Raw genomic sequence first — 24,767 nt, 5'->3', positions numbered from 1 at the left:
ACAGTATTTGGGGATTTTTTTTCCAGTAAAATTTAGCATAAACAACTTTAGGGTATCCCTGGTACGATAAAGGATCAAAAAACAATTTCGTATTTAGCAGGAAACTGTGTTGTTGTTTATTTATTTACGAGTTACAACGGTAGCAGGTGACTGAGTTATAATGTAGTAATTCAAACCCATAACTGATAGGGGGAAACTGCCAAGATTTTCTTCCCTCCTTACTTTTTGCCGAAAGGTAGTTTAAAATAGATATTTACGTTCTTTTTTTTCTTTCTTACGTTGGTGGGTAGGAAGGAGGGAGGAGCGTGTGCACTGTGAAGCCCCTGGTTTACATGGAAGAGACATTTAGACAGTTACGGAAGCTTTGAGAGAAAGATTTTGCGTTCGACAGGGCAAAGATAATCATACTATTCGCCATTTCCCGCGTTAGCGAGGTAGCGTTAAGAATAGAGGACTGAGCCTTGGAGGGAATATCCTCACTTGGCCCCCTTCTCCGTTCCTTCTTTTGGAAAATTAAAAGCGGGAGGGGAGGATTTCCAGCCCCCCCCCCCCCGCTCCCTCCCTTTTTAGTATGAATTATGTATATGGGTATATATGTATATGTCTGTGTGGGTATATATATGTATACATTGAGATGTATAGGTATGTATATTTGCGGGTGTGGACGTGTATGTATATACATGTGTATGTGGGTGGGTTGGGCCATTCTTTCGTCTGTTTCCTTGCGCTACCTCGCTAACGCGGGAGACACCGACATAGCAAAATAGATAAAATAATATATATATATATATATATATATATATATATATATATATATATATATATATATATATATAGAGAGAGAGAGAGAGAGAGAGAGAGAGAGAGAGAGACTTGCGACGAGATTTTGCCATTAGATGATAAGGTATCGTGTTAGTACTGGGTAGCGTGTCTTGTTTGGTTCATAACGCTTCTGTGCCGCCACGAATATTACATAATTGCCAATTGTGGGGTTCATTGAGGACTGCTTCCAACCATTACTTAGTTTATTCTCCGTTCTTTTTTGCATATTTATGAGCATTTTGTGTGTTTCTTATTTGGTAGTACACCGAAAAGTCTTTCCATCTTCCTCGCTGAGTTTTCTTTAAATATATGTTTATCTTTTTAAGTGTGTCCCAAGGAGACTTGATCACTTCCTGTCTTCCTTGTGACATGTGTTCAGTGTAAGCAAGCTGTTGTTCTTCATAACTCATATATTCGTTGCCATGTATAGATTATCATGTTCTTCCCTATATGGCCATAGAGCTAGAGTTCTCTCAGCCTCTAAACGGTGTTTTATACGCTCAAGTTGCACGGGTGTTGCTTGTAAGGTGTTTGTACGTTCTCTCGTGTTCATATATTTCCGTCGGTGACCATACGTCCGCAGTAGTATTCAATTTTGCTTTTTTGTGTGTTTATTGACTATTTTCACCTTGAGTCTCCCTGTCTCTCGTAGTTTCATGTGTGTATTGACCATTATTAGCCTTCCGTCTCTCATAGTTCGTGTTCTCATCATGGCACCATTCATTACTTTATACCACACTTTGCTCATTTACGTTCAAGTTCCTCGTTGACTGTGACTCGTTGATCTTGGACGTTGGTTTCACCTTTCGTAAATAGCCATGTCGGCCATTTGGTATACTACGGGCTCGTACCATGGCTTGAATATTCTGAATTTCCCCTCTATATTCCAATAGCTTCTATAATGTACTTTTTTTTTTTAATTCAGTTTATGTTTTTATTTTTCTTGCTCGTGGATCTTGTAATTTTCCAGATTCTGATGTTACATACTTAAAAGATCTGCCTGCTTTCTTTAACTTGGTTTCTCTCCAGTGTTATTTATATTAGCAGTGCTGTAGGTACTGGCTTTCATCATGGCACTCCTGGTTGAACATCCGCTGAAGACTTGGATCCACCTGTCTCTGATTTGTAGTTTACCTTCATCATCCCGTTTCGCTGCATCGTGTATCTCAATTTTGTAGTTTACTTCGTCCGAAGTCTTGAGCGAAGTCGATGAAAAAAGGGTCCATATTCCGTCCATTGCATTAGTTTCAGAAATGCTGTTGTAGTGAACTCTTAAGTTGGGTTTGGTGTACCTCTACACGATAACAGACCCATGCTGACCGTTGTTACAGTGCTTATGAAATGTTTCCACCGTTAAAGACTTTAATGACTGATAATGGTAGACTAACCAGTCCATACTGCTTTGATATTAGCGTAGACCCAAGTTTGGGGAATATATGTTTATATATATGCTATGGTGGTCGGCCACCGCTTACTATCTACCACAGAGAGATGACCAAATACAAGGGGAATTTCTCTGTTCAAAGAAAGAAAAGTTCAGTATTTCAGGGGAAAAATGCAGCGAATGAGAAAAAAAAATGAATTTTGTGATCCGGGGAGAGAAATAAATCCGTGTTGGGAAGGGGGGAGATCTACAATGTGGAGCAGTGTCGGGCTGAGGGATTAGCACTGGGGGGGCAGGCAGAGGTGGCCTTGGGTGGGGAGGGCTGGGATTGGTTGGGAGGAAGCAGAAGCACCAGCTGACAGAAGGATATTTTCCTTTTTTTTTCATCAGTGTCTAACTTCGTCTGTTTGTTTGTACGGTGATACAGGTGTAACCAGAGAACACTTGCTTGTGGTTACATCGCGAGGGTAAAGTAACCTGTTTGGGTGAAGCTGTATCGTCGTCAGTTGATGAAAGGTGTATTATATATATATATATATATATATATATATATATATATATATATATATATATATATATATATAAATATATATATATATATATGTGTGTGTGTGTGTGTGTGTGTGTGTGTGTGTGTATTGTATTTATTAGGCATAATCGCCGTTTCTCGCATCAGCGAGGTAGCGCCGGGAAACAGACGAAGAATGACCCATCCACTCATCATATACACATAAATGTACATAAACGCCCTCATACACACATATACATACATAGAGATATCAACATATACATACATATACCTGCACATACGCAGACATTACATGCATACACATGTACATATTCATACTTGCTTGCCCCGTCCCACAGGAAAACATCGCTGTCTCCTGCTTCAGCGAGGTAGCGCTAGGAATACACACACAGAAAAAGGCCACATTCGTTCACACGATACTTTATAGTTGTGTTTGCAAAAGTACAACGCACTTTTTCTTGTCCATGAAAACACTATGACTTTTCAAACTAGGTAAGCGTAGGCGCCACTAGGCTGTGTGACAGTGTGGTGAAGACTAGGCAAAGTAAGAGGTAGATGGAAGACTTCACTTCCATTACCACAATGTTAGGGATTGAGTAAGACCACTAGTGACCCACTGATAACATTGAATATCAGCACGTTAAGGGTAGGATGGAAGGCTTACCACTGAATAAGGGAGAAGAGTATGGGTAGGTATGTATGTGGGACGCCAAACACTGAGAGTACTGAATAGTATACACCACAACAGTTGACATTCAGCTAGTCATTAACTTTTCAGGAGTTCTTGAGGTTTCGGACGTACACAGGGATCAGAAGACGAGAGTGTACTGTACATATATATATATATATATATATATATATATATATATATATATATATATATATATATATATATATATATATATATACCTTCTCAAGGCCGATCTTAGGAAACCCTACTGAGACAATGATTTATTTATATTTATTAAACTTTGTCGCTGTCTCCCGCGTTAGCGAGGTAGCGCCAGGAAACAGACGAAAGAATAGCCCAACCCACCCACATACACATGTATATACATACATGTCCTTACACGCACAGATACATACCTATACATTTCATCGTATACTTATATATACACACACACACACACACACACACACACAGACATATACATATATACACATGTACATAATTCATACTGTCTGCCCTTATTCGTTTCCGTCGCCACCCCGCCACACATGAACTAACAACCCCCTCCCCCCGCATGTGCGCGAGGTAGCGCTAGGAAAAGACAACAAAGGCCACATTCGTTCACACTCAGTCTCTACCTGTCAGGTATCAGTTCCCAAGTGCACTTTCGTGAAATTATCACATCGTCAGGGGTAGATACAAGAATGAAATAGAAGACGCAGAGCAGCCAGTTGATACAAGGAAGAGACGTAGCTCAGACGCCATGGGTAAACAAAGCGTTACCGGGAGGTGGTAGCTCGGGTGTGGCAACATGCTTGTCATAAAATTTTTATGTGCACAAGAAAGGGAACTGTTTACCAATTTTGCGTACAACGAGGCTACCCAATTTTGATAGACCTTCCCCAATATTGATATTACAGTTCTTTGTGTATTTGATAATTAGAAGATTCAATGATATTTCTCATGGCAAAGGAGTTACAGCTAATAACTGTTTACAAGATTACACAGATCATTTGATTCTTGCCTTGTTCTACTGTATTTGTGTTACTTAAGTCAAACATTACGAGCCTTACCGGTCTGCCCAGCAGAAAGCATATTACAATTTTTACAAGGGATTCTGTAAACACAGCCCGCAGAATTTTCTGGTGAGCTTTTGATTAAGATACTCTTTATGGTATTGTTATTGCTGAAGGTTTCATTCACATTAAAGGATTTAAGCAACTTGGGAAGAAATGTTGAATTATCTCTAAAAGGGAGAACTAAAAGATTCTTGATATCAAGGGGAGGTTCGGGCTTAACTCTGTAAAATGATTTCTTTGCCAACTTAAAGAGATTTGTCTATGAAATGTCTAGGGCTTTTTAACTTGGATCCAGTAGAATATATCATCTCAAACTCAATTTATGCTTATACTAGATCACGGGTGCCACTGTGACCTCTTGCAATATATATATATTCCCATGAGTCCACGGGGAAAATGAAACACGATAAGTTCCCAAGTGCACTTTCGTGTAATAATCACATCATCACGCCATTTGTTTACCAAATGGTGTCCTAGCTTCGTCTCTTCGATGTATATCAACTGACTGTTATATTTCTCTCTTGTGTCTCCCCTGATGATGTGATTATTACACGAAAGTGCACTTGGGAACTTATCGTGTTTCATTTTCCCCGTGGACTCGGGAATATCTTGATCACGCGCAAAATTGTGATCCTTTCCAATATATATATATATATATATATATATATATATATATATATATATATATATATATGTGTGTGTGTGTGTGTGTGTGTGTGTGCGTAAACCGAGTTATACAAAGCATTGGCTACAGAAGTGTAATGAGGACCGTCTTCATTAGTATAACTTCACAGGGTTTGCGGCAGCATTCAGACACCGGGTGGTTCCAGCGGAGGACTAGAAAGCTGGAATAGCGAGGGGCAATAGGGAGGGTTGCTTGTTTCGGCTACGATCCGTATGAATGGAAGTCCCGTCCCAGGCCATCTTAAAGTCGGATGTAACCGTTTTCATACAGCAAGAGCCTTTATAGTCTCAAAATTATCTTCAAGACCTGAAGAAGGTGTTCTAAATGTCTCTCTGGGTGTTGGTTCATGACTGAACCATGATGACCTATATGATGACTCTTGGCAGTCAGTTGGCCTGACGTCTTGATATAATCAACCAAATAACCAACCGCGTCGGCCGCTGCCGGTGGAGGGACGAAGCCTTAAAGAAGTAGGTTAAACCCCGGGGGTCATGTTTCCACACCTGGTGAGAAGGGTAAAGAGCGTCTTCCATCCTCTCTGTCTCCCATCCTTTTCCTCCAGAAGGACATGGATGGCCTTGCAATCTAAGGGGACTCAGCGAGCGGGGTGGGGGGGTATGATGATCCATGCAATATTGCAGATAGGCTGTTGTAGATTGGGTGTCGGCTGTCCCACAGGCTTAACGTTAAGGTGATGATATGATATTTGGGGAAGAATTGAGGAAGAAACCCCGTCGTTTCCTATATATATATATATATATATATATATATATATATATATATATATATATATATATATATATATATATATTCCTACGAGTCCACGGGGAAAATGAAACACGATAAGTTCCCAAGTGCACTTTCGTGTAATAATCGCATCATCAGGGGAGACATAAGAGAAATAAAAGTCACTTGATATACACCGAAGAGACGAAGCTAGGACGCCATTTGGTATATATGTATATATATATATATATATATATATATATATATATATATATATATATATATATATATATATATATATATATATATATAAACAAAAGTAAAGTAAATGAAGTTGTCATTGTAAGCCTTGGAATAGTCGGTGTGGGGCTTGGCTGTGGGATAGTGAGCTCTGGTTTTGGTACATTACACATCGCCAGCTGGAAAGTGAAAATAGTGCAGATGATGTCGTTGGTCGTTTGTTCTTCACAATACCTCACTTAAGTCGGGGTATTGGATTAGCTATGGAGATATAAACACAAGATGATGAAAATAAAGTGTGTGTGTGTGTGAAGATAACACTGGCACGAAGCGTTTCCGTAAGACCTCCCCGCCTTAACGTTGAATCCATGGAGATCCCCTTCATATTGCATGTGTTGTCAAGGCTCTTTACTGCCGCTTATAGCCTGCTAGAATACCCACACACACTTCCCCCCGGAGGAGCGCTGCTCTATTGTTTCCAACCCTCCACCTCGGGACTCTGAGCCTCTTTATCACGGCCGTATTTTCAGACAAAGAGTTGGCCGGAGGACAGTATTGCATAGTGGTATCGAGAGTTAGTTCCGTGCTGGAAATGATCACTTCCTACGCGCCCCATCTCAACATAATATAGAGTTTGATTAAAGGTTTTATTCATTTATTGATACAGGATCGCTGTATCTGCTAGGAAATGTAGATGAAATATGTTTGATTAAAGGTTTTATTCATTTATTGATATAGGATTGCTGTATATATTAGGAAATGTAGATAAAATATGTTTGATTAAAGGTTTTATTCATTTATTGATATAGGATTGCTGTATATATTAGGAAATGTAGATAAAATATGTTTGATTAAAGGTTTTATTCATTTATTGATACAGGATCGCTGTATCTGCTAGGAAATGTAGATAAAGCCGGAGATACATTGAAATATCCCCTGATCATATGGTCGAAGATTCTTTCTTTTTCTTATAGTAGCGTCGGCTTTATAAAGCTCTTTCCTCCAACAGGACTCTGAAGTTTCTCTCCATAATTCTATGATAGATGCTGTAGTTGCTAAATGTCACGCATTCGTGGGACGCCCAGGGTTCGAGTCCGCATAGGTTCGCTTCCTGGTCGTGGTAGCCGGTCCACAGTTAACACAGCTGTTCATCATCCCTTATGGCCTGGGCTGGTCGATAGACGGGTACCTGACTTGGGCGTGTATATATATATATATATATATATATATATATATATATATATATATATAAAGGTTTTCTTGTCATTTTTCTAGGCTCTTCTTCGTGACGGATGAAGAGAAAAGGCTTTTTCGTCGGCTGTCGGGGGTCGAGCTGGGGGGGAAGGCTGAGTAGCGCTTGGTTGGGTTGGCATTGTGGGTTGGAAAGTCTCTCTCTCTCTCTCTCTCTCTCTCTCTCTCTCTCTCTCTCTCTCTCTCTCTCTCTCTCTCTCTCTCTCTCTCTCTCTCCTCACCACTTGAGTGTGAGAGGAGGCAGGCAGGCTGGCCGGCGGTGGTGGTGGGAGGGGTGAGAGCGAGGGAGCGTCTCTCTCTCTCTCTCTCTCTCTCTCTCTCTCTCTCTCTCTCTCTCTCTCTCTCTCTCTCTCTCTCTCTCTCTCTCTCTCTCACACACACACACACACACACACACACACACACTCACATACTACTCACTCAGACCCAAGGCCCTCCTCGTCCCACAGCAACCCACTCACCCCATCTCACCATCCGGTGCACCCCATCTCCCCATCCGATGCACGCCACTCACCCGTCTCCCCATTGAGTCCACCCATTTCTCTCCCGCTCCCTTCTTTTTTGAGGAGTCTCCTCTCTCTTGCCTTAGGGGTCTTCTCTGTATTATCCTACTTTCTGGGTCGTTTTCCCTTTATGTTTTGGTCCACTCCCCATCTTACTGGGTCCTCTTACTATCTTACTCGGTCCTCTTACCATCTTGCTAGGTCCTCTCCCCTTCTTACAGGGTCCTCTCCCCATCTTACTGGGTCCTCTCCCCATCTTACTGGGTCCTCTCCCCTTCTTACTGGGTCCTCTCCCCTTCTTCCTGGATCGTCTCCAAGCTCGCCAGTCACTTCGTCCATCTTGTGTGCCTTAACATATTATTTAATCACCATAAAGTTTCCCTTTTATCGTTGGTTAGGTGATTGGTAATTTGGATGATATTAACCTCCACGTCATTAAGTTATAATTTGGGTAATATTAACCTCTGCGTCATTAAGTTATAATAACCAATCGATAAATCTTGAACATCTTCAGTTGTTCTAGATCATTCTGATACGATGCACGCACGCGCTGTAATTTATCGCTCAGTTTTTTCTCTTTATTTATAAATTTTCCAAAAGAAGGAACAGAGAAGTGGGCCAAGTCAGGATATATTCCTCTAAGGCTTAGTCCTCTGTTCTTAAACGCTACCTCGCGAACTCGGGAAATGGCGAATGTTTAGGGTGATGAGTTCTTTTTTATCGATACGTCTACGTGAAATCAATTTTATAGCGCAGTGCTTTTATTGATACGTCTACGTGAAACCAATTTTCTGGCTCAGTTCTTTTATCGATACGTCGACTTGAAACCAATTAAACGAGTACGTCGATTAAATGAAAATGGTACGACGTCAATGTTGCGGTGGTTGAGACTGAATGACAATGAGCGAGCACGATAATTTTTACATTTGTGAGGGGGTCGGTATCGCGTGTGAGTTCAGTCACCCTTATAGAATTCGTCAGAATATAGTAAATAAACGCTTGAATTGTCTTAAATTGCCGTGTCAGTTTAGTGTGTCATGTAACTCAGCTTTGTGAGAATGTTTGGTAAACAATGTACGATAATTTCCTCTGTGGAAAAACCACGTTAAACATTCTTGCAAACCTTACAAAATTGGTTGATACATTTGAAATGGTTACGTATCTTGCATAAGGAATGAATGAATGGACAAATCGAATAGCAGAATGTGTCTTCATTAGTCCTCTTTTCTTTGTTGTCTTTTCCTAGTGCTACCTTGTGCACATGCGTGGTAAGGGGGTTGTCATTTCATGTGTGGCGGGGTGGCGATGGAATGAATGAAGGCAGACAGTATGAATTATGTACATATACATATGTATATATATGTATATGTCTGTGTGTGTATATATATGTATACGTTGAGATATATAGGTATGTATATTTGCGTATGTGGACGTGTATGTATATACATGTGTATGTGGGTGTGGTTGGGCCATTCTTTCGTCTGTTTCCTTGCGCTACCTCGCTAACGCGGGAGACAGCGACTAAAAAGAGAAATATATATATATATATATATATATATATATATATATATATATATATATATATATATATATATATATATATATATATTAAGAAATATAAGCTAAATGAAAAAATTGGATACCACTAAATTGCCTAACCTGTCTCTAAAATAGATGCAGGTAATGCCTTGTGGCGTGTGATTATACTTGCCAATCAAGCCAAGTGATGGTCGGTAGTTCGTCAGTGTGTGTGCGGGCTGACGCCTCTAATGACCCTGGTAGGTGGCTGGCCCAAGTAGGTCTATTATTTCAAACTTTGGGGCTTTTAAGGTGTCGAAATTCCCAGGCGGATGAAAATGTTAAAATTTGTTGGAATATAAGAAAAAATTTGTGTTGATATCTTATTGATATATATATATATATATATATATATATATATATATATATATATATATATATATATATATATATATAGTTTTCAAATTTTAAACACCACGTATGCTTATTTACTGTGCATTCTTGATGGCGAAACTAGCGTTACAAACGTTCGTGTTATTAAGATGTACAAAGACAGATGAAAATATATGCATTATCCATTCACGGTGACAAGGAAACTCCCCCTCCTCCCTCCTCCTCCTTGAAAATAGCTTAATGGCGATAGTTTATCTGTAGGTTCGCTGGCTTGTTTATAACGGTCCTCGGCTGACGTCACACTATGGCGGCTCGGGAGTGAATCACTCCTCGAGTTTGACAACCCTAACGTGTGTGTGTGTGTGTTTGTGTCGCGTTTTTTTTTTTTTTAGTGAGAGGCGTTGTTTGTCCGTGGGCATTTTGTATGTACGACTTGTCTTCCTTCCTTGTATGTGTGTACGAGTTGGCTTCCTTCCTTGTATGTGTGCCTGTGGGCGTTCACGGAGTTTTATTGTGTGTATCGTGGTGTGAGAGTTTCATTATGTTAAGTGTGTTGGGGGGTTTACGGGCGAACAACGTTCTATTCATAGTGTATTATGCCTGAGGCTACGTGTATATAATATACTTTCATTGATGGATGAGTACGTGCAGTGAACATAGGGATTATCCATCAGTCTTATAGCATGGGACTTTCCCTGATAAGACAATGTTAGTGTGAAGCATTCATTGCCTGCATGTATTATGTAGTTTACATGAAGTACACCACTACAGTAGAAAGTTACTGTACACTACAGTAGAAAGTTACTGTACACTACAGTAGAAAGGTACTGTACACTACAGTAGAAAGTTACTGTACACTACAGTAGAAAGGTACTGTACCTTCGTGTTTGTGGGTGGAGGTTGAGGATGTGAGAATCTTAGCTTGTCTTTGGGAAACATGTTGTGTGTGTGTGTGTGTGCGTGTGTGTTATCTGGACTTTCCTTCTCTATACACATTTTTTTTTTTCCTGTTGTTCACTCCTCTTTTTATGATAGTGGAGTCGTACTGAATATGTAGGGGACTCGTGGTTTATGGTATAATAAATATAGGTGTACGAAGGACTTCTAATATTATAATATATATATATATATATATATATATATATATATATATATATATATATATATATATATATATATTGTAGCTATCCCTAGCAGAAGTTGGTTAGAACGATACAACCCTCCCGGATAAAACCAAGTGGTACTTGCTTGAGGGCTAGCAGCAATACAAGTTGTGGCAGAGACTAGATTAGGGAGACACAGACTATATAGAGATGCCAGAGACCTTGACAGTGATAAAGAACATGTGAAAACACCGAAAGAGGCGTTCAGCCCTCCGTCGACGTAAAGAAATGAACACTGCTCCGCGTTTAGATAGAATCTCCTTCCTTATCCAATAAGCAACAACAATACAGTTTGTCTGGAGTAGATAGATAACACACAGACACACACACACACACACAAAGCAAGCCATCAACACATCAGTAAGACCTACCCCGTAAGTCTGTACACTGCTGTTTGACTATCTACCAATTCGTAACTATAATTACCCACGTTCGAACCTCTTCCTCTTCCTCCACATTTAATAGTGAACTGTCGCTGCTCCTCCCCTATCCTAACCTTACGCATGCTATAACTCCACTCCTCTTCCATCTATACTTCTTAAACCCTCGTCCATCTCTTTTATTTCCCCTTTTCCTTCACGCCCCCAACCTCCTTCCTTTTCTTCTTCCTTCCCTCCCATACTCTCTCCCCGTGCGCCTGCCCCACCCGGGAACCGACAAGATGGATGGGAGGCCTCAGCCATATTTCTCGAAGATCACCGGGTGAGCCGGGCAAGCGAGCGTGCCGCCATGACAGTGTTGGCTCCCGTGTGTGTGTGTGTGTGTGTGTGTGTGTGTGTGGAATTTACCTGTTTTTAGATTCTGGGGAAAGGGGTCTGGGCCCCAGGTCTTGAACCTTCTAAATACATATGTTGAGATCGTCCTAGAACTTTCTAAATACATATAGAGATTGTACTAGAACCTGAATACATATATATTGTATTAGAACCCGAATACATATATATTGTACTAGAACCTTCTCAATATAGCGTAACGTGGAAAGACTACGTATGTTTATATGTGACTACCAGCAACGCTCGTGTATGTGAGGCTGAAAGAAAAGACAGCGACATATGTAAGGGAGGGGAATTGGACAGCCACTGTGGTGTGGGCTAACTGCGCCGTCGAGTTAAAGTGCTTAAGAGGTTAAGGGCGAGGAGTTAGTGCTGCAGAAGAGGAAGAGTGGCGCTAATGCTCCCGGAGGACGAGCTTTGGAGGAGGAGTGGTGTCGTGTGGAGGAGGAGGACGAGCTTTGGAGGAGGAGTGGTGTCGTGTGGAGAAGGAGTTGTGCGTTTTGCCTTCAGTATATTATCCGTGAGCTGGACCTGATGTTGTTGCCTGAGTTCTGATTTATTTTTATCTTTGAAATTCCTAAGAAGGTTAGTGGCTGCTGTGCATGGTTGGGTGTTAGAGATATATAGGATTCAATGTATCGTACTAGATATTTTGATCACGATTTTTCCGGTTTCATGTTATTCTCAAAGAGATGACTAGTCCTATTCTCGTACTGTAGTGGAATACAGAATTTCTAGTGAACAGCGTTTGATATTTTAAACACAACGGGAAGTGGTCTATATATATATATATATATATATATATATATATATATATATATATATATATATATATATATATATAATGTATGTATATATATCGTGTTTCATTTTCCCCGTGGACTCATAGGAATATCTTAATCACGCGCAAAATTGTGATCCTTTCCAATATATATATATATATATATATATATATATATATATATATATATATATATATATATATATATATATATATATATATATATATATATATATATGTAGTTTTACAATAAGAATGATCTGGGTCAAACTTCGTATTATGTCAGATTAATTTTTTAATCTCATTTCTAGTTGTTGCTGAAATGAATTAAGCTCACAAATAATTGATGCTAAAATATTCATTATTTCTCCCAGGAAAGGAAAACTAATATATATTTCTTATATGATATTTGCACGTAGAGTTGTAAGGCTAAAACGGTAAATAAGAGGTGGTATGAGTAACACACACAGTAAGGGTTCATGTGGTCGTAGAATTAACCCCTGAAGAAGATTTTTGAATTGGTGGGTTTAGGTATGTATGTATGTATGTATGTATGTATCAACATATATACATACACATACTCAGACATGTACACATATTCACATGCACAAATTCATGCTTGCTTGCCTTCATCCGTTCCTGGCGCTACCTTGCCCCTGCTGGAAACAGCATCGCTACCCTCTGCGTCAGCGAGGTAGCGCCAGGAAAACAGACAAAAAAGGCCACATTCATTCAAGCACTGTCTCTAGCTGTCATGTGTAATGCACCAGAACCACAGCTCCCCATCCACGTCCAGGCCCCACACACCTTTCCGTGGTTTACCCCAGACGTTTTACATGCCCTGGTTCAGTCCGTTGACTGGTATACCACATCGTTCCCAATTCACTCTATTCACTCTGTATCACCATTTCCCCGCATTAGCGAGGTAGCGTCAAAAACAGAGAACTGAGCCTTAGTAGGAAAATCCTCACTTGGCCTCCTTCTCTGTTCCTAACTTTGGAAAGGCGCAAACTGGTGGAGAGGATTCTCAGCCCCCCCGCTCCCTCCCTTTTAAGTCGCCTTCTACGACACGCAGGGAATATACGTGGGCAGTATTCCTCTTTTTAATTACTAAAAGCAGTAGATTAGTGGACGCTGGACGTAGCCTGCGTACTTTGAGGGCCAAGCATTTCATGGCAGGGTTTGGCAGGTGGTAGATAGTGTTGGCAAGTGGTGGTAAGCAGCGGCAATTTCCTGTTGTTATACAACTCGCTGCACAGCACAACGTCAGGTGATCAAGTTGGCTCCGTATGTCATGGTTTATGCAATTCTAGTCTGCGCGCGCAACGTAATGGTTCTAAGCTGACATCCTATCTCCATATCCTTGTTTGTGGTTGGTAAATGTGTTATGTAAAAAGAAAGAGAAAAAAGAAGTGAGCCGCGAGACAAGTGACAATATCATTTGTATTTTTTTATAGTTGATGTTTGAAGTGCATGTAGATTCCAGGATAAGAGCAGTTTTAAATGAAGTGAGACTAGCGACTAGCGAGGTTAGTTGCCGAAGTGGCGGGAAGCCATACTGCTCTCGCCGGGTTACGTGAACGAGGCTGTGTTGTTGGGGGAGTTTTCACCCAAATAAACTTATTTATTTTTAATCTGAGCGTCGCGGGCAGGTGCTTGAAGGTCGATTACGTGTGCAGAGACCTGGTTTTCTTGGTCAGACCACCACAATTATCGTGGGTAGAAGAGCTTCCTTGGCTAGAGTCCCTTACATAGGTCACTAGAGAGGGATTCGTATCAGTAACGGAGGGGCGCATATAAGGCGACATTTGAGGTGCTTCCTTGCTTTAATGTTGTCGTTCTCAGATTCTGATAAGTGTCTTAGCTTCTTCGACGATCTTTTCCCCCCATTTTCTCTTCTAATAACGTTGCATTACTTTGGGAACATTAAATATAATTTCTTCGTAACATATTGAAAATTTTATTCTTTGGTGTTACTGGATTCCGTCTATATTAGCTTACACCTCGTCGAGAAACATTTTACTCCAAATGGAGTTAATCATTTCCCCCCATTTTTCGGGCTCCTGCAGCCTCGAAGCCCTTTAATGGGGTCCTGGGGTTACTTGACGAACTTTGAGTCTTTGAACTACAGTACACTAGGCCCGATAGACCCTGAGTTGTGGCAGAAAGGTGCAAAGTTAGGCAATCTGTAGAACGGACACACTTGGAGAATTCTCGGTCAAGGATGGGGCAAAATACGACGTGGGATCAGGTATACTGAGGAGGTCTTTGTGTAACGTGCAGAGAAGAGACACAGTGGAGGCTAAAGTCTAATACCTTGACCCAGAAGAGTACGAACACAGTAGAACTTGGGGCTTTAGCCTAGCAGCACCAGGAACTAGAGAAGGCATACCAGCAACACAGTTCCCTCGCCAAGACCCCAAGGAAGGCGCCTTGCGCCTGAGCACGGAAGCAGTACAGCGTAAAATGCCTTGCTCGCTCCCTTGCCAGTGACTCACCCCAGCTAGAATCTAATTGACGTAAGGAAGACTTCCTCGTTGTTGGTGGTGTCAACACCAGTGCCACTCACAAGCAGAGAAAGGCATGAGAAGGAAGCTAGAGGAGGAAAGAGGAAGAACGGAAAACGTCAGATTTGATGGGAGGATGGAAGACATTGTCGTGAACCCTGATTCGTCACCACGTATGAAACTTGACAAAAACAGAACTGTTAATAAAGATAAAACCCATGTTATTTCCCTTGGCTCTTTTTTTTTTAATGTTAGGTAGGTTATTTTTCTTTGAATTAGATTTTAATGTTGGCAGGCGTAACCATCATGCAGTAATGAATACTTTTCCTTGTTTCTTCATTTTCCCCATTAATCTTTTCATATTTCACTTAAATCCCAGTCCTTGATGTGGACATTTGTCCGTGACTGGAGCCTCCAATGTGAAAAAAGCAGCATTGCTGTCAACTGTGTTAGCAGGTGCTAGTGTGCTAGATTATCTGGCCAAAAAGACGTTGCATTTATTAGCTGGCTTGTGTTTGCCTTGGACTGAGTGTGCCTTGGCCCATGATTTTGGCTCCACTCTGACAGCGAAGGTACAGCGTTAGGTAGGCTTGCCAGCAGGGGCGTGGCTGCTGCTGCAGTTGTCTTATCCTGTGTCTCCGGAGGCTCTCAGCCGTGGCTAACCCCCTTTTAAGCTTTCAATAATCCATCGAGGTAATCGAAGTCCTGCAGCGTAGCTCCGATAATCTGTTTAGGTAATCGAAGCTTAGCTGAACTATCGACAGTCCGTCGAGGTTATCCAAGCCTCTCTCGCTTTACAGTTCTTGTTCCCACCGCACGTTCGAGTTTGGGCTGTATTACTGCTGATCCTGTTTGAGAAGGTTTAAATCCAAGTTCTCTTGTAGGATATGTGAGGTTGGGGAAAAGTTGAACGTGGGGTTACATAGCTTAGAATGCGGGGAACCTACTGGATCTGGTGGGTAAGAATAGGTTGTGATCTTTTTAGGAATGCGCACATGGCAAGTATGTTCCGTGTGAACTAGGCTACAGTCGCTACACTGGACAGTTTTAGACAGAGGTACTGACATAACAGAGATAGAGGCAATGTATTCTTTTATATATGATTTTCAGTCATGTAAGGATCATGTTGTGTCATCTTGCCTATGTCAAAACCTTTAATGCATTCATTTGTACAAGGTTCCATAGCCAAAGGTGGAATTTCCCACCCCTACTTGTATGAACCAATTTGTTGTTCCAAGAGGCATAACTCAGGCAAAATCCAAAACAGTTACATTTCATTTCGTCGTTCAGTATATCAGATCATGGGAAACGAAGTGTATTGAGTATCAGATACAGAGGTTTCACGTTATATGATCAGCGTTTAGTTGCAGGTGAACAGGGAGACTGCTGGCGCTGATGTGACTCAATGTCTACCATGCTACGCAGTTGTCTCAGAAAAAAAAAAAGATACGGTATTGAGTTACGTTTTCATCTGCGTGACTATGAAAAATGCCGTTATTGAACCTTAGAAGAATTTTTACATTCAACAGGGTGTTTCTGGTCCAGATATAGGACTTGATAAAGTTATGTGTTTTACACATTCCTTGTGAGGAATAATCATGAATATGATGAACATTATTGTTATTCTCTTTTCGCATACCCTTGGTCTCCAAAAGGTCATATTTACTCATAAATGGACTTCCATTATGTAGTGAATGTCAGACTCTCTCTCTCTCTCTCTCTCTCTCTCTCTCTCTCTCTCTCTCTCTCTCTCTCTCTCTCTCTCTCTCTCTCTCTCTCTCTCTCTCTCTCTCTCTCTCTCTCTCTCTCTCTCTCTCTCTCTCTCTCTCTCTCTCTCTCTCTCTCTCTCTCTCTCCACTGATAACCTGTTGTGGTGCTACCATCAATTCAGGTTCATAAGTTGCTAGCAAAACTTTCCGTTGTCGTATGGTGTGGGGAACATAGCGAACGAGACTGGTCAAAGAGGAATATTTTATTACCAAGGTTTCCATTGATTATAGTGTGTGTGTGTGTGTGTGTGTGTGTGTGTGTGTGTTGCCACTCACCGTTAAGAATAAAGGGTCCTTGTATTTTATAACGAGTTAATGGCTGGGTAGCACTAATTTGGAGTTTTTCGTGCTCTGCTGTATAACAAACGGATGCAGTATAGCTTACTCTTCCTTCTATGTGCTCCTCGTTCCCAGCCATGTACATGACATTAGTGCTCCCTCTATGTGCAATATTTTTCTCCCCTTCCAGTGCTTGTCACCCACCTTCTTTCCCTCCCCGTATGACGTCAGACTTCCTTCTTACATGTCATTACAGTTCCTTTGTTTACACATGTTATTAGTCTTCCATCTGCCTATACCCCTCCTGTATTCCCTCACATTACATGTCAACAGTCCTCCATACATTTTACATGATTGCCAGTCTTCTATCATCCTGTTCGGCAGCCTTCCCTCCCTCTGCATCCTGCTAGTCTAGGTCCATCATAGGACATTGTTTTTCCATCTTGTTACATGCCATTAGACCTCCCTCCATCTACATACATCACCGTCCCTTTACATACCATCAGTCTGGTCCCTTTACATTAACACTGGGAGACATATTGGTTAAATGGTAAAGTTTAGAGAAAAAAAATCCACTTTTACGGAAGTTTCAATCATCATTTTTACCGATTATTAATTGCCAAAAGTCTGTTTTCATTTGATCATTTAATTGCATCAAGTATTTTATCAGAGATTATTTATCTCACTTCAGCGAACACTAGTCATGGTGATGTCAGTGGCAGTAAAATAGTAATGAACATGAAGACCTTACAGACATTAAAATCATTACCATTATGATTTGAAACAACAAATAAGAATATTTGGCCAATAAAAGGAAGACCCATGTTGTCTGTTGTTTTGGAGATGAGGTAACGGGTTGCAGGCTATAGCCAGTTTAAACAACTTAAAAGTTTCCTAAATGTAATCGTCTCAAGGTAATTTGGTTATGCCTGATATTTACCCAGTTATATTACAACAGATAGATGCTGCAGTTTGTAAAGAAGTATGTTGGTATATCATAGACCAGGAAGAATGATAGCCTAACTCCAAAAGAAGTTCATGATAGCCTAACTCCAAAAGAAGTTCATGATAGCCTAACTCCAAAAGAAGTTCGCTTGAGTTGGTTGGTTGGGATAGCCTAACTCCAAAAGAAGTTCGCTTGAGTTGGTTGGTTGGGTTGCCTATCAACTGCCAGGGTCTTTAATAAGGCCGTTAACGTAAGCTTACATCCACCAACCGAAAATTCTTTTAAATCTGGTCAAGATCATTCTAAGACCACATACTCTCTCACTATGCATGTGGCCTTGAATAGTACCCTATTATTTCAAGACTTCTATGAAGACCTTAGTGAAGTTCCGTTCAAAATATGTATGTAAATGATACATACATTCCGGGGTGGTTTTGGGCATTGTGAAATGTTGGAGGGAAACGAATGTTTTAGGGTATTTTGTGATCGTCTTGCTTGCAGCTAAAGTTTGCTAGAAACGTATGAAATTGATATGAGAGACTGATGACATTATGTACCGAAATCAGGACAAGATGTGTGTGTGTGTGTGTGTGTGTGTGTGTGTGTGTGTGTCAAAGCCTTTTGTGGCGGAGGGGGAAGTCATGCTCTTCTGTTTTACTTACGGCCTTAAAGCTTGAATGCGCTCAAGGACACAACGTTCACAAAGGTCTACATTATTATATTCTAGGTCGGATAGAATCATAATAACTCCGCCGACCGGGCAGGTGTCAAGACGCTTATTGTGAGTTAAGTCTGGTGGCCCGACACCACACAAGCCTCTCTCTCTCTCTCTCTCTCTCTCTCTCTCTCTCTCTCTCTCTCTCTCTCTCTCTCTCTCTCTCTCTCTCAGGCCGGGTTGCACACACACGAACGACGCAATCAATAACGGTCAACACCGTCCCAGGGGAGCCAAAGCCCCACTCCCTTCCATCTAATAATCATTACATGAAGTGTTGTCGTCTTAGCGTTCGCTAACTCTGTGCAGGGTATCGACGAGGCATACTGGGCCAACCACACACACCTTGAATATAACCAACCACCGTGCCTCCTGTGTGGCGGTGGTGGTGTGAGGGCTCCTGTCAATATTTACTTATTGATTAAACGCCTACCCTCCTACGGTAGCAAGCATGTTGTGGTCTTTACGTAATCCGTACTTCTGATGTGGAAGAATTTCTCTCTCTCTCTCTCTCTCTCTCTCTCTCTCTCTCTCTCTCTCTCTCTCTCTCTCTCTCTCTCTCTCTCTCTCTCTCTCCCTGCTATGGTCAGTGTTACTGATGGTTGAATGCATCACATTAGACGTTTAGAGGAAGATAAATACATTAGCTTGGCCTTTCGGAGGTAAACACATAGCTTAACTTGGTCAGGTGGAGGCAAACAAGATAAGCTTGCCCAGTAAACCGAACAAGGGACTTTGAAAAAAAAAAAAATGCCGCATTGTATATAGGGCAGACATAGTTCTGTGTGTAAAATGAAACATCTCAGAATACTAAACTTTTCAGGAACTTTGCTTAGATATTAAAGTCCTACAGACAAAAGAAAATTGACAGAATCTAAAATGAAGAAAACAAGAAGCATTATAACCCAAACAGTACAGCCATTTAAATACATCGCGTCATGACGGGCATTTAAAACGACGCGACGCCAAGGCTTTTGCCATTTACATCGTGGATTGGCGACGGCCATTTAAACCTAGCGCATATTCCCAGACCCTACCTTCATCCTGTTATTCAATTAACTCTAATGTCCTTGAAAATTGAGTCTAATACAATATTCATATTCACTCCGTACGGTCACCTGATACGTTTGAAATATAATATTTACCTGCCATTTCTTCCCCAACTCGCAAAATATTGCTATTATTACTGCAGAACAAGAGCAGAGCTTGGCCTGTGAGATAGTGGGTCTTTTTTATTTTTAGAGAGAATGTTTTATCTATTTTTCTACTGTATTGTGATTGTATATATGTGTTTTATGGTGTAAATATGCTGTAGAGCGTATTATTACAATGGGTATCTTTTACGTATTCAATCACCTGATTTATAATTGTAATTGCAGATTCTGATGTGAGCGTATATATATATATATATATATATATATATATATATATATATATATATATATATATATATATATATATATATATATGTGTGTGTGTGTGTGTGTGTGTGTGTGTGTGTGTGTGCATTTGCACGATGCTTCGGGTTTCTATGCCTTCTGTATGGAGTAATTAATATTTCTCTCATTCCAATTATTAATCATATTGTTATGAATGACTCACCGGATGTCTACACTCCTCCCGAAATTGTTAAATAGATAGATAGATAGATAGATAGATAGAGAGAGAGAGAGAGAGAGAGAGAGAGAGAGAGAGAGAGAGAGAGAGAGAGAGGAAAATCCTATCATGTAAGGTAAACGTTCGTAAATTGCATGTAGTGTACTTTAATAGATCATTCATCAGAAAGTTTTCATGATACGCTGACAAATATGCCTCTGACATGAATTCAAAATGTAGTTGACAAGTGTGATGGAAAATATGATATTCGCGCAGAATTTACGACGCTCATTTTCAGTCGTAGAGATAAAACAAATTACCGTAGCATTAATGAATCTTGATAAAGTGGTAATGGTAAGGAAAATACCGACGAAACAAGGTCTTGTGCGGGCGGAATCTTGGTAATGTGTGTGTGTGTGTGCGGGTCGAGAAATTCCAACCTTGCCAACTACCCATCTGCAAAGCAAAGTTTTCTGGCGTCGCGCTGTGAGAGCATATTAATACACGGGGGAGCCTTGCATTTCCCTCGCTCGTTAGCCTCTGAAGATACTAGTTCGCTCTCTCTCTCTCTTTTACGTAACGAACCTATCACATCTATACGAACTTGTCACCACCACAACTCTGTCAGTGGTCTCTGGTTAACCGTAATAATGTATTGCAATAATGTAATGTTTCTTTTCCTGATGCTGATTATATATATACTTAAAGGTGAAGGACGTGGAGGAGAGGCGTTGTTGGTGGGCGTCATCTCCACCAACGGCGGGGGTCTGTGCTGCCTACACAGCAGCTGACACCAGCAGGCAAATCCACCCTTGTGTTTATTTATGCCAGGTGTATGTTTGCTCTTTCGCTCAGCCTAACCCTCCCTCCCTCGCCTGACGCTGGGGTGAGCAATGTCCGTGTCATCCCGTGTACCGGAACGGAGCAGCTAGGCATTGTTCCCCACCGGGGCCACAAGGGACGCCCGGCGTTCCCACGTACACAGAGAGGAAAAGATACTGGACTGGAGACGTTATCTTTCTTTGGTTTTTTTCCAGTTCAGGTAAAATTTTGATCCAAAGATGATTTATTAGTTTTTTTTTTTTTTTTGTTAAATGTCTCCAGGGAAGTAATGTCAAGAAATTCTCCTTATTTCACTTTTAAGGATGAAAATGAACTGGTGCCCCATATATATATATATTTTTTCTGTTTCCCATTTTAGAAAGTTAATACAAGGACTTTGTATATATATATATATAAGAATTCAGTATACGAATACTAAGATGGAAAGCAATGGTGATAAATTCAACTCGAGTTTATACTGGACTGCAAAATGATTGTTCAGTATGTGGCTAAGTTAAATGTGTTTACTGGCTGGACCGCACTGTTAGCTTGATCGATGAGTAGTATATCGGGTGGCTTGAACATTTTATTTCTTATTTTTTCTTTTCTGAGGTCTGAGAATTTCCTATAAAGAGAGATCTAGGTTCTTCTGGAGGCTTTACGTGCTAGAATACAAAGAAATGCTTTGGGAATTATGTTTCCTTAGTTTTTGTAACGCTTTAGCATCAGTTGGTGTATTATACAAATGTTATTGGTTTAAAGATGTTAAGGAGTCTAAGGCCAGACGTAATACGTAAGAAAAGATTTTACAGACCATAATGGAAGGTTAATGGTACACAATGCAAGTGTCACGAAAGAGAAAAGATAATAGATTCTTCACTTTTTTAAGGTCGTCTTGAATAGATAGTTCGAGGAGCAAAAAGCAAGCCAAACACTCCCTCCCGGAACTTCTGTGGTGTAATCTTGGATGATTTAATGCATTCTTACTGAACAAGTGTTCTGTAGCTTGAATTGTAGTGGAGTGATTGTTATGTCGTAATATTTCTCAGTACCCAATAATGTATTTTGTAAGAAATTATAATGTGTATTCAGATTTGGACAGATTTATGCCTCGCAGTTCATAATTTTCGTAAGGTATTACACCATTGGATGTTTCGCAATCGCCATGTTTATGCCTGATACAACAGTATCGTTTATTACTTGAAGTATTTTGCCGTTGCATATATATATATATATATATATATATATATATATATATATATATATATATATATATATATTATATTTTACGATCGACATATTGTTATGTGGGGTTAAATACTGTTGGGTGTTTTTACGACAGCCATAGAAAAGGCAGTTTCGTGCAAGCCTAGCTGAAGCTTTTAAGCCTTTCTTTGGAAACTCACGCAACACCTGGTACAGTTACTGGATATGCCGCTCGCTAGTATTCCTTTCCCAAAGAGGAGTATGAGACGTTGCTGGCAGGTGTTTTCATCCCTAAATAACTGCCAAATATTTCTTCTTCATAAACTTGGCAATACTTAGAAAATGGTGCGTCCATGTTGACTACTTTCTCACTGGCATTTGTAAGATTTGCACATAGTATCAGTTTGTATATTCGATATTTGCTCGTCGATATGAACCGAGAGAGGAGAAAGCATGGTGTTTGCTCGCTCAGTTTTTGATGGGAGTAGCGAGATATTTGCTCGCTGAATCAGGCTATGCGACCTGGATGAGGAACCGTACCGTGTAGGTCGACGAAGTCACTTGTCGGCCAGCCTTGCGACAAGGTCCAACTAAGACTTGGCAAGTCTTCTTGGTGTTGTAAATCATGACTGCGAGTGCTCATGTAAGAACTCTGCTGGATGTAGCAGAGTACGGGGGTACGTTATATCATAAACTTGTGTCATGATATATAATATTGTATATCATTATAAGGAAAGAATAGTTTAAGTTTTGAGGTGCAAAAAAAAAAACAAAACTTGCCTTTGAAAAGAGAACAGGACGTTAGCTGATGTGGAAAACGTGAGAAGCTGCAGAGACACAGGACGTAGCTACTACGATCAATGAATAGAAATATCACACGATCCCCCCACACACAGACATGAGTTGCCAACAGCCACACAATAATCATGTGACGCAGTTGATAAAACTTGGTCACTGAAAGATGGCCAGTGGGATAGTGACCCACGACTTCACTGGACTTAAAAAACAAGTTTAATCTCAGTATGGTGAAGTAGGACAGTTGGTTTCATGCTCACTTCAGAGGTTGATTTAAGTAATAGTTCTTCGGATAGATATATATAGTAAGTCTGTAGATAACTGAATATGATTCGTTGAGGGAATTGAACGTTTGCAGAGCAGAACAAGAAGTCGGATCCGATGAGAATCGTCAAATAGGAAGCCATACTTCAGAATTATCGTAAAACAACAGCACGTTTCTTTAGGGCTTTGCTGCTGCGTGACAATCGGAAGGTAAACTTTGGATTCCTATGGCACGGAGTTCATCAACGAAGCTGTCCCTCCTTACCTTAAACGATGATGATTCAGCCACGCCCTTGACTTTTCACGAAAACACAAGTAGGCGGAGTACAGTGATATATATAATATATATATATATATATATATCATACAAACCCCCAACAGCCAGGATCGAACCCGGGACCCCTGTGCAACAGGCGGGAGCGCTATGCTGGGCAATGATCGTCCCTAATAGGGAAATGACTATTCGAATACTATGTACTCGAATACCCTTCGTCTCATATATATATATATATATATATATATATATATATATATATATATATATATATATATATATATATATATCACCCCCAATTCAGAGTACGAGCATCAACATGACAGCCTCGCTCGTGGGTTCAAATGCCGTGTTAAAAACTTTTATTTTTTGAGTCGTTGTTAATGAATTGAATTACGCTACATTACTGCGTCCAAAAATGTATCTGACTTACCATTTGAAAACTCCATCAGCCAAGTTATTTGGGGTGATGCAGATGTAACATTTTACTGTTGGATGAAAACGGTGGGGCTGTGTATTTAGATTTTTGCGTACATGTTTTAAACACATGGTGAAAGACATCTAAAAGTTACCTTTATTTGAATTACCAGCTATTTTCACGCGTAAAAGGCTCTTTTTTTATATTTATGGATTTTATATATATATATATATATATATATATATATATATATATATATATATATATATATATATATATATATATATATTCTTTATTGAGCTTGTATTGTTATATTCTTTTACTTGTTCCTGTATTGCTAAAGTCTCTCTCTCTTGTCACTCCGTTTTCCATATTGGTAAGAAAGGGTAAACACAGTTTAACATGTACGTTCATAATCAGGCTTACATGAACTACATGAGCTTTGGAGAGTAAACCACAGGTTTACAGGTGTTGAAAATACAACCCCCTCTCCATAACACTTGGAAATATGTAACATATAAGCGCCAATTGGGAGGGTGGAAACTGAGCCTATTCATGGTCAGAGGTAGGACTCCCTATCCATTAGTGTCTGGTAGTTGTACATCGGACCCCGTCAAAGAAGCGGATGTTAGCAACAGACGTGTATACATGTACAATCA

At 40.3% G+C, this 24,767-nt stretch overlaps 1 protein-coding gene across 20 annotated transcripts in view; it reads left to right on the top strand.

The window, feature by feature from the left end:
- LOC139758387 (uncharacterized) overlaps nucleotides 1–24,767 on the top strand; it is a 126,537-nt gene that overhangs the window by 3,201 nt on the left and 98,569 nt on the right. The gene's annotated exons all lie outside the window — the stretch shown is intronic.

The sequence above is a fragment of the Panulirus ornatus genome, chromosome 30 (genome assembly GCF_036320965.1).
Source record: "Panulirus ornatus isolate Po-2019 chromosome 30, ASM3632096v1, whole genome shotgun sequence".
Classification (NCBI taxonomy): Eukaryota; Metazoa; Arthropoda; class Malacostraca; order Decapoda; family Palinuridae; genus Panulirus; species Panulirus ornatus.
The sequence above is the reverse complement of the archived record's forward strand: the minus strand, read 5'-3'. Positions and strand labels throughout refer to the sequence as shown.